This window comes from Tupaia chinensis, unplaced genomic scaffold, assembly GCF_000334495.1.
Source record: "Tupaia chinensis unplaced genomic scaffold, TupChi_1.0 Scaffold143610_2, whole genome shotgun sequence".
Lineage (NCBI taxonomy): Eukaryota > Metazoa > Chordata > Mammalia > Scandentia > Tupaiidae > Tupaia > Tupaia belangeri.
Window position 1 is genome coordinate 594,135 of NW_006203457.1, and position 16,533 is coordinate 610,667.

At 32.7% G+C, this 16,533-nt stretch overlaps 1 long non-coding RNA gene across 1 annotated transcript in view; it reads right to left on the reverse strand.

Annotated features, from left to right (window-relative positions):
• Positions 1 to 8,821: 8,821 nt before the first annotated feature.
• Positions 8,822 to 16,533, reverse strand: part of LOC102481386 (uncharacterized) — a 51,347-nt gene continuing 43,635 nt past the window's right edge. Inside the window, exon 3 of the long non-coding RNA XR_336829.1 lies at positions 8,822 to 8,944. This is a non-coding gene — a long non-coding RNA (uncharacterized LOC102481386). The remainder of the gene's footprint in view (positions 8,945 to 16,533) is intronic.

Consider the following 16,533-nt stretch of genomic DNA (forward strand, 5'->3'; position numbering starts at 1 on the left):
TGTGATCCCTTTTTAATGTTATAAAGTTAAAGTAATGTTCTCAATTTCATATCTGATTTTATAATTATTTGACTTTCCTCTTTCTTTTTATCATGAATCTTACTAAAGCATTGTCTGTATTCAATGAATTATTTTTGCTTTTCTGGTTATTTTTAATGAATTTTTGTCATTATGTATGAAAAATTATAATGATAATTTGAGACTCATAATGATGTTATTTTCCTCTAGAGAGAATTTGCTTTTGAATCTGTAAGGCAGAAATGGTAATCAGATTAACTTAATGTAATGAGGAAATACATTGATTAAAAGCTGAATTTCAGGTGCTAGACTGTGATACAAAAGTACAATGTAAAGCTCTGCAAGCGTATTCACATAGGAAGGTTGCCAGTTCATGTCCAGAGACCTTCCTGACTCCTACATGTGCCCATGATCCAAGCTGGCAGAAGCTGAAGGTGGACTGGTGTCAAGTTCATAGCTATATAAAACTAATGAAAACTCTGGCCATCATTTCCGCTTTTACTAAATCAATTTCTACTTCACCTTTTAGTTCTTGATCACAACTCTGAATGGATAAATACCTCACAAAATAAAAGTAGTACCAAATATAAAGGTCATTACTCTTAGTTTCTCTTCTTTATGGGATCTAAGGCTCTAATGTTCAGCCTGCCTTAATATCATTTTGATGCCCTCAAACAGAAGCGTTTATTTGGTTTTGTCTAAATTTTATAGTTTTTCTTTTCTTTTCTTTTTTTTTTAACATAGGATAGCTGGTCTAATAAAAATCTGGAGTGATTTTGGTAAAAGCAGTCTAATTTTGAGGATTTTCACAAGACATACAATTTTCTAAGACCCTTTTGCCACCGTCATGTAAGAAATGGTAGAGGCCAGGCTGAGAAGAGACCTCCTAGAACTGAGAACCCATTGTGTACATTAAAGTAGAAAATACTTAGATTTCAGTGACCCATATTCTTCCTGGTGTTATTATATTCAGCCACCCTTGAAGCAGAAGGTTCAGCTAGTTAACAGGTCTGAAGTGAAGGTTTGAGGATTAAAAGAATTATATCCAGTCTACCTGGCAAATAGAATATTATCTATTATTATTGAATATTCCCTTAAGTAAATTAACTTGAACCAATTTCTGATAAACAAATGTGATTTACACAGACACAATACCTGTGATAATGAATACTTTTTCAAGATTTCTTGGTATGTTTAATCACTGTAATCACTGTAAAATATTTATTAGATCACTTGTTACGTATAAATATTACTTTGAACAATATTAATAGAAAATGATGTAAGACAGCACTGATCTCAAGAGGTTTAAACATTCGTTGTTAAGGAATAATATATGCTTTACAAATTAGTTTAAATATCACATTATCGGGACCAGCAAGCAGTTAGCGTAATGGCTATGTTTCTGGACTCCCACGTAGTCGACTGCGGTTCACGTCCTGGACCCAGTGGCTTAAACTCACACCGGGCGCATGTGTGTGCGTGCCCAAGATCCCAAGAGGAGAATGGAGGAGAAGGGATTGTGGCATGGCCACCCCCCATAGGGGGGGATTTCTCGCTTTCTGTCTCTATGTCTCTCTCTGTCTGTCTGGCGAGCGCACGCACCCTATAGCAAAAACCTCTCCAAAAAAAATAAAAAATAAAAACAAATAAATAAATATCACATTATCTACTAAGCTTTGAGGGAAAGAATTATTTATTCATGTCTCTTCTACAAAGCCAAGGAAGATCTTCAAATGATTATATGGAATTGAACAAGCTTAAAAAAGCATCATATACTGAATTTGAGAAAATAGTAACTATAAAAAAAAGAGTCACCGTATTTGATTGAATGATGGACAAATGGAAGTATGAACAAGTGAATGAATGAAGCAGTCCTTAAAGGAAGTATCACATTGAGACCAATAGATGGCATAATGATACATTGCTGGACTCCCACATAGTTGACTATGGTTCTTCAGCTTAAAACTCAAGTAGGGCACGTGTGCATGTGTACACAAAATCCCAAGAGGAGAATGGAAGGCTGTGGTGTAACAATACCCCCTGGGGGATAATTTCTCACTTTCTGTCTCTCTGTCTCTCTCTGTCTCTCCAGAGAGCACATGTGCCCTTCAGTAAAAATCTCTCTAAAAAATACAGAAGTATCATATTTAGATAAGAGAAAAATTCATGATATAATTCAAGGTCTAGCAAATAGTATAATAAAAGCACAAAGATTAAAATGTCCATAAAACATTTAAAGATGAATGAATAAAATACCTTAATAAAAGTACAGGAGACATATAAAATAGGATATAATAATAGATTATTATAGGCAAAAGAGGTCCTCAAATACTATCTTATAAAATTTAGTCAGTGTTCACTAGACAACAGTGGCCATTTGAAGGTGTTAGGATCAGCTTAAAAGTTATTTTAGAACAATTCGTGAACAGTGGTAAAATATTGAATAGGAAAGATTTGAGATTATAACCTCATCTGATGGCCATACAAATATACTATTTATATATGACAAAAGATGGACTTAAATTTCAGTATTAGCACAAAATGGTAAAGAGACAGTCTGTATTACTGAAGACAAACTTACTGGACTTGATGAATAAATACATATGAAGATAAATGGAGAACAGCACAACAAACGATGGCTTACCTGTTCAGAGAAATGTTTCAGCAATGTGATATGTTTAATGAGATGGTTTTTCAGATTGGAAAATTCTGACATACAATCAAATGGAGGCCTGCCAGGGAAGGATGACAAGAAATTCTATCAATTTGATTTTCATCTAGTATCATATTATACCTTACGAAGCTGAAAATTATAATCCATAATATAGAGAGCTATAGATCAAAATGTACTGAGGGTCAGCTAAATTCTAAACATCACAATATTATAACAAAATGTAACAGAAATCTTATGTGGAAGATAAATGTATTATTTCTATGGCCTCAATAACCTGGAAGGAGGGTTCAAATATAATTTACAGTAGTTACTCCTGTTTTCAAATTGTCAGAAAATGGTGGAAGGTAAAGTAAGTATCTCTATTTTACTTCCTTTTTCTTAGCTCCCTTACACTAAAAATTATTACATGAAAAAGAACAAAAGAGCAGGAAAAGGATCAAATATTAATTACTATATAACCTGCAAGTAGATTATGTATTCCTTGAAAAATAAAGATTTGCTATATATAGTAATTAATTTTATTTGTCACAAATAAAAAATGAACTTTTTTTAAGACACTATGGTTAGTTGAAAGTTTGGACCTTATTGTTTTTATATAGTACAACTTTTAGGCTTTGGTGATGGGGGGTATAATGACAAGTAAAACAACTTTAATGAGGTGATAAAACTTACATACCTTTGTTGGAAAAGGATACTTTAAAAATTGAGAATAATTTCAAGAATGTCTTTGTAAAATAAATTAATAAGCACTCCAGTACTGAATCTATATTTATTTTTCAAGAAAAATTAAGGTTTGGTTTTAAAAATAGCAAGAGAAAGTAATTTGTAAGCCATAAAATTTCTAGATTATCATCCCTAGTATTTGCATAAAAGTGCTGTTTTCTGGAGGTCTATTTCTAAAGCATATAGTATGGGCAAGGCTTCAAAGTACTTCTTATAATTAATGTTATTAACTTATGTGATAAAATACTTCTTATAATTAAGATTAGTACTTTTTATAATTAAGCCAAGATCCGTAAAACCATCTCCTATAATTCTATCCTGGCTATGAAACATGTGGTAAAAATACGTTGGGCAGTTTTTCCCATCTCATTTATTTCTGAACCAAAATAACAATAATGAGAAAATTGGCAAGAGAACATTGACCCTTATTTTAAAGTGGAGCTTACCCACTTTATCATACCCTATCTCTTAATTATCCAACATGAAATATGATAATTTATGTTTCCTTAGTTATACTTAGATAATAGTCTTGAATTATTATAGTTCCAAACAATTTTGTAATAAAATCTCTCTACCTCAAATCAGTAAGTCACTTTGCATTTTAACAACTAATGAGAAAAATCTCAACAGACCAGGATTTCTATTTAGTACCATGATTAAAATCTTTTAAAACCCATAATATCTACAGTAAGCCTTAAAATATACCTTCTGCTACTAATAAAGCAGCACTCAAATGAAGATGTATCATATATATATAAGTGTATAGTACTTATAAAGTCAATCTTTTAGAAACTGTAGTTCAGTTGAAAACGTCTAAGTAATTCACTATAGAGGCTAAATATTTTAGGATTATATAGAAAAAGAAAGAGAAAAATTCCTTAGAAAAGATCATTTCATCAGATTTTACCATTTTATTCATGGTGTCATCTTTTTTATTTTATTTATTTATTTTTTTTGGAAAGGTTTTCGCTACAGGGCATGTGCGCTCGCCAGACAGACAGAGAGAGACATAGAGACAGAAAGCGAGAAATCACCCCCCAGGGAGGATGGTCATGCCGCAATCCCTTCTCCTCCATTCTCCTCTTGGGAGCTTGGGCACACACGCACACGCGCCCGGCATGAGTTTTAAGCCACCAAGTCCGGGATACGAACCGCGGTCAACTGTGTGGGAGTCCAGCGACATAGCCATTATGCTAACTGCTGGTTCCCTCATTGTATCATCTTGAACTAAACTTCAGAATCAACTTCAATTCTCAAAGAGTTATTATCTTTATTGTTGAGATGACTCACTAGATTGATATCCTTCTTTTTAATAAAGTTGAAGCAATTTTATGCTTAAAATAATGTATTTGATTAAACAAGACTGAAACAGGTCAAATAATAACTTTAACCACAATTTGAGACAAATTCAATATTAAAAATATTAATGGAAAATCTACATTTTAATACCATTTTCCCCATATTTTGTTTTTGAAACACAGAAATGAGAACAATTTTAGGATAAAGCATAGAAATAATTTTCTCCAGTTACATAATAGTTCTATTTTAGAGACAAAAGAAGGAGTAATTCCTCTGATTGTCACTCTAACCTGAGAAAATCCTCTGATTGTCACTCTAACTAGAGAAAATTTAATTGTCACTCTAACTAGAGGAAATTGAATTTCCTTTATTTAGGAAATTTAATTTTGGCAAGAGGAAATATAATTATTGTATATGAAATTTGACTGAACCCTAATCATTCTTAAAAACCCATATTGTTATCATTCTCAGAAATAAGATAAATTAATTCCTGCTATAACTTTCAAAACATATGGATGTTCTGAAGGAAGCTTGTAAAATCAGAATTGATTAAAGCTAAGGAATTTTAAAGTATTACATTGTTTTATAATAACCATCCCCAGTACCAGACATATTATTGTGATTTTTGAAATGTTTCATTTATAATATATTTGGTGTTGAAAGACTACATTTGGAATACTCAATTAATAATCATATAGGTAGAAAGGTTAGTCAATTATGGATACCTTTTATAATAGTAATTAGCTCTTAATCAAGGACTGTGAAAATGTATGTTTTTCAAAATTGAACTTTTAATTGATACTCAATACTTATACATATTTATGAGATACAGAGTGATTTTTCAACACATGAATATAATGTATATGATCAGATCAGGGTAGTTAGCCTATCCATTATCTCAAATATTTATTATTATGTTGTGTTGAGAACATCAAAATCTTCTCTTTTAGTTATTCTGAATATATAATAAAACATAGTTAACTATAGTTACCCTATTGTGTATTATAACACTAGCACTGTCCCTCTTACCTGATTATAATTTGTATCCATTAACTAATATTTCTCTACTCTTTGTCCTCCCCTTTCTCTGATTTTATTAATCAATATTTTATTCTCCATTTCTATGAGTTCAACTTGTTTTTTTAGTTTCTACATATGCATGAGAACACACAATTTTTTTTCTTTCTGTTCCTGGCTTATTTTGATTAATGTAATAATTTCCAGAAAAGTAAAATAATCAAATATTGGTTTATTTAAAGGGAGCAGGATGTTGTACACCCTAGAGAGATATTCAGAGAAGCAATAAAATATCTATGAAAATCTTTGAGAGAAACTGTGGAAATAAGATCCAGGCTTGTGCATCTTGCCTTGAATGACAGGATTTTATTCTTTTAATGGCTGTGTAGTATTCCACTGTATGTATGTATGTGTTTTCTTAATTCATGCATCTGTGAGTGGAAACTTAGGTTGATTTTGAATCCTGATTAATATGGTAACAATGAAATAAACACTGGATTGTAGATATCTGTATGGCATACTGATTTCCTTTCTTTTATATATATGCCTAGCAGTGGGATTACCGGATCTTAATTTTTCAAGGGACTTCTATACTGTTTTCCATGATGGCTGTACTAATTTAAATTCTCACCAAAAGTATAAAAGAATTCCCTTCTCTGAAGCCTTCACAGCATTTATTATTTATTTATTGATCTTTCTCAAAATCCTTCACAGCATTTATTATTTATTTATTGATTGATTGATAATAGACATTCTAACTGGTGTAATGTTTTCATGTTTAAAATCTTCAAACAGTTAAAAAAAGATGCCAAGTTAATTCATAAGCAGAACATATTTGAAATCTGCTATATGAGGTCATTTCGTACAGATGATTTCATTTCTGAAAGAAGAATCTGACTGTCTTAAGTACTACGTAATATAAAATACAGGAGCAGCTATATGAGCCCCTTTGATCTTACTAGTTCACTAATGAAAGCAAGAAAGTCCTTAGACAGAGGAATTTACTAAAATTGTACTAAAGAGTACATTTTAGTAAGGATGTGAATTTTGTAATGAGGCTATTATTTCGATAAAATGAGAACATATAATACTGTAAATTACCAACTATTAGTGAAGTAGATTATATTCTTTTTTTTTTCTTTTTTTTTTTGGAGAGATTTTTGCTATAGGGCCCGTGCGCTCGCCAGACAGACAGAGAGAGACAGAGAGACAGAAAGTGAGAAATCACCCTCCAGGGAGGATGGCCACACTGCAATCCTCTCTCCTCCATTCTCCTCTCGGGATCTTGGGCACGCACGCACACGAGCCTGGCGTGAGTTTTAACCCACCGGGTCCGGGACGTGAACCACGGTCGACTACGTGGGAGTCCAGCAACATAGCCATTATGCTAACTGCTGGTCCCAAGTAGATTATATTCTTTTTAAGGTGTATTCTTTGTTTCTACTACTGAATTCTGTGTTCATCTTTTCTGTACATCCAGTATGTCTTTTTCCTTAAGTTGAGATTACTCCAAGGATCTAAGATACTTACTTTCTGATTAGCTTCTGACCTTTCCTTGTTTCATTCAGTTTGTTACTAAATAGATGTTTACTAGGAAGGAGCTCAGAGCACACAGGATACAGAAATTGATGAATTTGTTAAATTAGTCTAACACTTGATTTGGAATTTCTTTGATTATATAACTCAGTTGCTTCATCCCTTCTTTTGGTGAAAAAATGGGTTTGTCAATCAAGTATTAGTTGAAATAAAAATAAATGATAATGGATGAGGAAGAAAGCAGATAACAAAGAAGTATAGAGAAATATACCATGACTTCTTCCCCTATATCTTTCTCATTGATCATAGTCCCTCTTTCACTATTTAACCTCTTCTACCTTTGGGATGTAACACCTAGCAGAAACAAAACACCAAGAATAAGTATTCATATAATGCTTCATTTGTGTGTGTGATTAAAAGTTGACTGTAGTCTGATCAAAATCACAACTAGGAAATAAAAAATATTAATATGTTACTTAAAAATTAATATCACAGTGTAATTAGAAATCATTAGTCTTTTATTTCCATAGTCTTTCCTTAGGAATACAGGGTTTTTAATTTTTAATTTTTATTTTTTAATTCCCTCCAGTTTATTATGATTAAATATACTTTTCTTATACAGTCATAACTTTTCTATGATAATCAACTTCTTCATCAAACCTAACATAAGAAACATACTGGTTCATTTGTATATTTCCCACTATAGTGGTGCAACTCATAACACATAAGGGATCTTCAATGACATCATCAACAAATGAATGGATAAAGAAAATGTAGTATTTGTAGTGAAATACTATACAGTTTTAAAAAAGAGGGAATTTATATTTGTAACAACACAGATGGACCTGGAGGATACTATGCCGAATGAAATAAGCATGGCACAGAGGGACAAAACTGTTAGGTTGTTGAGAAAGTCATGGCATATCTTTTCTGATTTTTATACAAAAATGATCATAACTTTCCTGACAATTCAATATAATATCTCACTTACATGGAATCTAAAAATGTTGATCTCATAGAGTCAGAAGAAAAACAGGACTAACTTTTATTTACTAAAATCCCCTAATTTAGTTAACACACAATGGCAAAAAATTATTTTCTTGCTGTGAAATGTTCAGATGTGGTTATTTAGAACTTTGGTTTAACTTTTGTGTATTCCTGAAAGACTACAGAAAATATTTGTTGTTTCAAAGGTAACAGTGAAGTTTGATTTATAAAGAAAACCCAAGGTAAATCTTCTGTAAAACATTTTTTTTCAGTAAAAGTCATATAATCAAATATTGGTTCATCTAAAGGGAGCAATATAACTATGTTGTACATCCTAGAGAAAATTCAGAGCATCAATAAAATATCTATGAACACCTTAGAGAGAAATTGTGAAAATAAAATCCAGTCCACACATAAGGTTTCTAAAGAGAAAGAAGGAGGGAGAAATGCAACTATTTTAGGGCTTTAAAGGTCAAATATTTGAAATTACCTTTCCAAAATGTTTAGTATCATCTTGACCATATTAATCAGTTCAAGAGCAGCTGTGAAAATGTTATGAGGTGGTTGTTCATTAGTGCCATGTAGACTACGAGCCCTTCTTCTTTCCGATATCATGACAAGAACACGATCAATCGCATGCTCAAGATGTTCACTTTGTTTCCCAAATCTGGTAGGCATCTTTTTATCATTCTGAAATTAAAGTAGGAATTTGGGGGAAAAAATGAGGCAGCACTTATCTAATACACTATAACTATGGAGCAAGTTCAATGCCAACATCATTTAGCCAAACCAATGCAACAGGGATGCAAAATTACCATTAAGAACTTTTTAATCTTTACTTTTTTTTTCTGGTAATTCTTGAATCATTCGTGGTAGTCATCTCATAAAGGGAACAAAAGAATAAAGTTCATCCATAAGAATACTGATGTGTGTAATTTTAAAATGTGGCACAAACAACTTGCCTGTAATTAGAACATGGTAATTCTGATACTACTTTATTAATACATCTATCTCATTTCCTTTCTAAAGCACAATCTTTTAAGGAAAGAGTCCACACCACTTTGTATTCTGAACAAGACTGGGTATAGATTAAACAAAAGGGAAAGGAAATCTTCTCATTTATCTCAGAGCCACGTAAATTAGGTACAGTCCTTTCTGAGAGTTGATAATTTAAGCATACATAAGCTGTAAGATTCTTAATTGGGTACTAGTATATAAATGTATGATTTAAATATGATTGGACACTTATCTCATTTATGTATTTTCTCTTTACATAAACATGGGTACCCACATTCTCATTCATGCTAGTTTTGTCCAGGGCCTCATTACACAGAAGAAATAACCACAGATTTGCAATAATGTCACCACATGCCCTCTTCCTTAGAAAGTTACTCTGCTTTCCCTATAGTTATGATCAAGGAATAATTTGTAGTTACTAAGTAGTGAGAGAATATATTTAAAAGGACATGCCTTTTTTAGTCATCAAAAGTCGAGGATGTAGAGATATAATTTTTTAATGTAAGAAATATATTTATGAGCATTTTATGGACTGGGTCTAATAAGAAATTATGTGAATAACCATATTAGTATGATTGCTATGAAACCAGAGAACCTGATACATATCTATTCAATTATCATTTCTTCCTAATGTAAAATTTATTTGTGATATGTTCAAAAGCTCAATCTTAGCAATTCACTTTAAATATCACAAATCAACCCCAAAAAACTCATTTTCCAGACTTCTTAAGTTTTGGTAGCATCCACCTCACACAAATGAACTTACTGCATGTTTTCTGATTGGTACAGTAAAAAATGTATATTTGGGCATATTTTCCATCTTACAAAGAGCTTTAGAATATGAATGTGAAAGTAAGAGAAAATAGAAGACTCTAATTTTTCTCATTTATAGATGCCAAAATGATATATCAATGCCAACATTAACGATTTGAGCATTTACATACACCTTCTGTTTCATAATATTCTCCAGCTTTTATTGATCCAATGGGAGATTTTATACACAAATTATCATCATTAATATTAAAATAACTTAATATTATTTGGACATACACTTTCTCTTTCCACAAGTGTTTTTTGTTTTGTTTTGTTTTGTTTTTTGTTTGTTTTTTCTGTAGGGCCCATGTGCTCGCTGGAGAGCAACAGATAGAGACAAAGAGAGAGGGAAAATGAGAAATCACTCCACCTCGGGGCGGATGGCAATGCCACAATCTCTTCTCCATTTTCGTCTAGAAGGATTTTAGGCATACACACACATATGCCTGGAGTTTTTGTTCGTTTGTTTAGTTTTAAAGAAATATTATTTTTCAATTTTAATTTAGTTTATACATATAGTCATTATATATCATTTAGCTTGTAAAGTGAATTTACCTAACATGAATACACTTCACACCAGTTTAGTTGAGCATACTATACAAGTTATAATCAACAGATAATAATCCATTTCTGTGCCCCATAAATGTCTTGCATCTCTATTTATCTCTTTAATTTTTTCCTCACACTCTCCCACTTCTCACACCCTCTTCCCACACTGTCTCCAGTATCCATAACCATTTTCCATGCTTTTATATCCTCTAATCAATTAGTGCTGGGTCCAGAACTCCAGTGAAGAGAACTGTGGGATCCAGCACCTTAATCACCATGCCACCTGCTGACCCCTTTCAAGAGCATTCCTGGGGACCAGCAGTTAGTGTAATGGCTGTGTCGCTGGACTCCCATGTAGTCAACTGTGGTTTGAGTCCCGGACCTGGTGGCTTAAACTCATACCAGGCATGTGTGCGTGCATGCCCAAGATCCTGAGAGGAGAATGGAGGAGAAGGGATTGTGGCGTGGTCATCCCCCCTGGAGGGGAGCGCTGTTTCACTTTCTGTCTCTGTCTTTCTGGTGAAAGCACGCACCCTATAACAGAAAACCTCTCCAAAAAAAAGAAAAAAAAAAGAGCATTTCTGGAAATTATTTGTATTGCCAGAGGGTGTGTGCCTTTCTGAGAACAGAGAGAGAAAGAGAGAGGGAGAGAGATAAAGCACCCTCCAATGCACCCTCAGGCCACAATCCCTTTTCCATTTCTCCATTCTGTGGGGATTTGAGTCACATTCACCTAACGTGTTTTTCAAGCTGCCAAGGTCAGGACTTGAACTGCAGTCAGTCACATGAGATCCAGCTCCTTTAACCACATGAGATCCAGCTCCTTTAACCACTAGGGCCAGCCTATCAAGAGCTTTTCAAAATTTTATGTTCAGTTTATAACCATAGTACCAAAGATTATTTTGATAAAATTTATGTTTTACTAGTTTCATTGATTATTGCCAGTTACTTTATATTATAACTTCCCTTTTAAATTCTTTATTTTATTCTTCTCTTGGTAAGCTGAAATTTATTACTTAGTATTTTTAAGGAATGCATGAATTATATATTTTCCAACTTTCTAGTTTTAAGAATGTTTTTCAGTTAGCAAGTCACATGAATGCTTTTCCATGTTCACACAGCTAAATATTAACAGATTTTATCCTGGAAACAAATGCTGTTTAATTCCCAGTGTTCTCTCTTTTACTTTATTAAATGTATTTAGCTCTGGTAAGATAGGAAAAAAACGGAAATTTTCTGACATATGCCATACCATTGCCAGTGTGGTGAAATAGAAAGCCATATAGATGGTGTTAGGTCTGACTTTGTTCAAACATACTTAAATGTCTCAGAGGCTCAGATTTCTTCCATAAAATATAGATACTAATGCTTTATCCACACATAGGATTTTAAAAAATATCAAATGTTATACAAATATGAGCTATTATTCATATTTAATTAGTATATTCTAAAACTAACTAAATAATACTAAAAATAAACACTGTTAGTAACCCTTGGCCACCAGATTCTAAATGGAAGGCAGTGTCTTTGGACTACTAAAGAAACTTCAAAGAATTGAAACATCTAGCCCTTCTAATATTTTAAGTAAACTTGGACTGACTTTTCTAACATAGTTTAAGAAAATTGTTAAAATAAAACAATAAATAAATACTGGGTATTTTAAAAAATGTTTTTCCTTTATCTTTATTCTTATTAAAATAGAACATGTGCACAAGAAAGGGATAGAAAAGTACTTTTCATAGGGTCTTGTCATACTATGATCCCTCCCTCTAGACCACTAATCAGTTGTATCCTGGACACTTACATGCATTCTTGGCATGTTTTAGGCTGATCAGGCCAAGGATTCTAATTGCAGTCACCATATGAGATTTTGCTTCTTCTGAGCAGTATATCACCCATGCACCATGAAGCTGACCTAATAAATACTGTTTTTGTTGATATATAAAAGTCTTCCTTAAAAGAGTGTACAATCAAATATATGTCTTGTTATTTATTTATTTATTTATTTATTTTTGGAGAGGTTTTTGTTATAGGGTGCATGCGCTCACCAGAGAGAGACAGAAAGTGAGAAATCACCCCCCAGTGGGGATGGCCATGCTGCAATCCCTTCTCCTCCATCCTCCTCTCGGGATCTTGGGCACGCACGCACAGGTGCCCAGGCATGATTTTAAGCCACCGGGTCCGGGACTTGAACCACAGTTGACTACATGGGAGTCCAGGAACATAGCCACTACACTAACTGCTGGTCCCCTGTCTTGTTTTTAAAATTACTTGCAGAGAACAAGCATTTGTTTTTCAGGTAACTCTGAAACATCTAGGTCAAGTAGCTTATATTTGAGTGTTTTTTGTTTGTAAAGAAAATCCTAAAAATGCCATAATGGCAATTATTTTAACACAAATAGCTCATGGCAAATAATGCAATTTAAACAACAAAAAGAGTGCCTTTTAAAAATATTAAAAAGTGATGTATATTAAGAATACTAATGTGAAACTATTATTATTAATTACACATAGAAATAAAGACATGAAGATGTCTGAGAAAATGTTTCTCAAAGGTTAACTTGCCCTACAATATTGAATTTTCTCTGAAATCATGAAGGTCATAGAATACCAAAATAGATATTTATCTACTTTAACCGCTTTATGATCCTTTAAATGTTAAGAGCTTGGAAATTCATTCTCTCATGTTTCCTTTAAAATTTGAGTTATAGGGGGCCCGCAGGTGGTGTGGTGGAGAAGGACACTGGATTCCCACATGGCCAACCATGGTTCAAGTTCCAGACCTGGTGGCTTGCGTTCTCACTTCCCCTTTCTCTCTTTTTATTATTAAAATAAAATAATATAATCTAGCAATAACAAATGGAAATAAATAAATAAATAATTCTTTTAAAAAATGAGATACAGACTTTAAGATTCCATTATGAGTCATGAAATTAAATAAATTATTTTCTCTAGTTGACAGTTAATTACTTTTTGATGGTATATAATCTTTATTAGTAAGAGAATAAAGCTTTCAAGAGCTAATGACATTAATAGTAGAAAAAAAAGTCCTATGTACTTTGTTCAGCTCTCAGAAACATTTTACCCAAGCAAAGCTACCAGAGGAGCCTTTCTCTATGAACCAGCTTTCTCCAAATATGCATTGCGTGTTCTAATATTATTCTGCTTAGTGCATGTGGGACAGGATTAACAGCTGATGAAGTCTTCTGTAGCATGCACAGTTGCAATTTAAGAATGGAACTGATCCATTTACATAGTACTAAGCCATTCAGAAAAACCTACACAATATTTTCTATTAAAAATATGGGAGTCTTCTCAGGAGTTTGTGAAAAAGGCATTGCAGATTTGTGAGATTGAAAATAGGTTAAATATAACAGCAAATCATCTTTTTATTGATATTTTAGTTTTGTATAGAAGGTGTAGAAACTATTTTTCCCATGATCTGGATGCTGCTTATTGCTAAATTAAAGTTCTAATATTACTTTGTTCATATGGTGCAACATAAATAAGATCTACAGGTCTCCAGATCTGGCATTACATATATTATTAACACAAAGGTAGAAAAATACTTGGGACCAGCAGATGGTGTAATGGTTACATTGTTGGACTCCCACATAGCTGACTACAGTTTGAGTCCTGGACCTGGGGGCTAAAACTCATGCCGGGTGCATGTGTACACATGCTCAAAATCCCAAGAGAAAAATGAAAGAATGGATTGCAGTGTGGCTATCCCTCCTGGAGGGTGATTTCTCACTTTCTTTCTCTGTCTTTCTGATGAGCACATGTGCCTTATAGCAAAAAAATCTCTAAAAAAAAATACTAATTACGACTTCTGTTTAATTTTTCAATTACTTATTGAAGAAATTCATCCACTTACTTTGTCATTTGTCTAAAACCTAAAGCCAAACATAGAGAATTATTTTGTGCTTTCATGATCTGGAATAAATAATAACATAAATGAAAGAAAATATAATTTTGAGAGTCTCCTGCTATGGTACAAATGACATTAAATAGGATAATTTCCCCCAAATAACATAATCAAAGTCATAATCTATATGAAGCTGGTAAATAACAGGCTCTGATGAAAAATTTTTACATTTTTTAATGATTATGACACAAACTCCTGATGTTAAAAAAAAAAAGTGCACATCAGTAATGGTTGTATTTTTCAGAAGCAATGCAATTTTTTAAGGTTTTTGCCATAGCAGATGTGCTCTCACCAGATACAGAAAGAGAAAAAGTGACAAATCACTCCCCAGGGAGAATGGCCATACTGTAATCACTTCTCCTCCAGCTTCTCTCAGGACTTTGGGAATGCATGCTCATGAGCCTAGTGTGAGGCTCAGATCACTGAATCTGGATTTGAACAGTGGTGGGCCATGTGGAATCCAGTGCCTTAACCACCACGTCACCTACTGGCCCCAGAAGCAATGCACTTTAAAAAATCAAAGTCGGTGGCTAGTAACACTGGAAGTATAAATACTACAGAATTTCCAAGCACTAAGATGCCCTTTTCCAGCTCTGAATTTGAGGTCAGATATAAAATATAAAATAAAAGAATGGTGACATAAACTAATATTTATGAGTTATAATATAGAATGAACTCATATTTATATGAGTTAGGGATAAAATATACCATAGAGAAAGTCATTGGAAGAAGAAATTGATTTAAAAATATGTGTATGAAAAATTATTTACAGATTGATTATTTATGCCCATAGGAATGAAGGAGGATATGTTAAAGATAAAGAGTACATTAGCATGTTTGAAAAGGAAAACTAGTGAAATGGCATTGTTTACTACTGAGAAGTTACAGGAATCTTAAAAACATGAAATTATGGCCAGTGATTTCTGTCATGAAAGTAATATATGGAAGAGAAAATAAAGTGGATAAACAAAGAAATAATTTTTTGAAGTTAATGAGGATGGTGCCCCAAGTCATGACAGGATGAAGAAATGGAAGAGAAGGGATTGTGGCACAATCATGCATCACCTGAGAAGAGTAATGCTTTTGCTTTCTCCTTTTCTCTCTCTCTGACTAGCAAACATGCCCTCTGGCAACTAAAAAGAAATCTATTTAATGTCATTAACCCATTTTTATCTTCAACTATAAACCTAGAGCTTTTAACCTTCAACCTTCAACTATAATGTTTCATTGTTCATCTATTTTACAAATAAAAGATTTAAATACTAAGTGGATCTATTATATTGTTAGTAAAATTTAAAAATTGAACTTGAGTTAATTCATGTGAATTAATCACAATTTCATGTTTTTAATATTCCTCTCACTTCTCAGTAGTAAACAATGCCATTTCATTAGTTTTCCTTTTAAAACATGCTAATGTACCTTTTTTAAAAAAAATATATCCTCCTTCATTCCTATGGGCATAAATAATCAGTTTGTAAATAATTTTTCATGCGCATATTTTTAAATCAAGTGCTCTTTCCAAGGATTTTCTCTCTGGTATATTATACCCCTAACTCATATAAATATGAGTTCATTTCATATTATAACTCATATAAATATTAGTCCATTTCACCATTCTCTTATTTTATATTTCAAGTGAACCTATATCTCTAATTTTTTAACCCAACATTTCTACTATGTGCATCCTTCTAGAAGTCTTTAGTTATGTGTGAATCTCTGTATTTCAGGAATGTATAAAATAAATAAGGGCAGGAATCATGATTACTTTTATTTCACCATATCCCCAGCATCTATAACAATATCTGATATATAGAAAGTGTTAAAAATTTATTAATGAATGAATAAATGAAGACTAATATAGAGGATAAAGAATTAGGAGCTCCCCTTTCTCAATTTATCATTTCCACTCTCTAACTGTATTCAAGAGCAAATTCTTTAACGGTACTATCTCAGTTTCCCTGCCAAACAAACT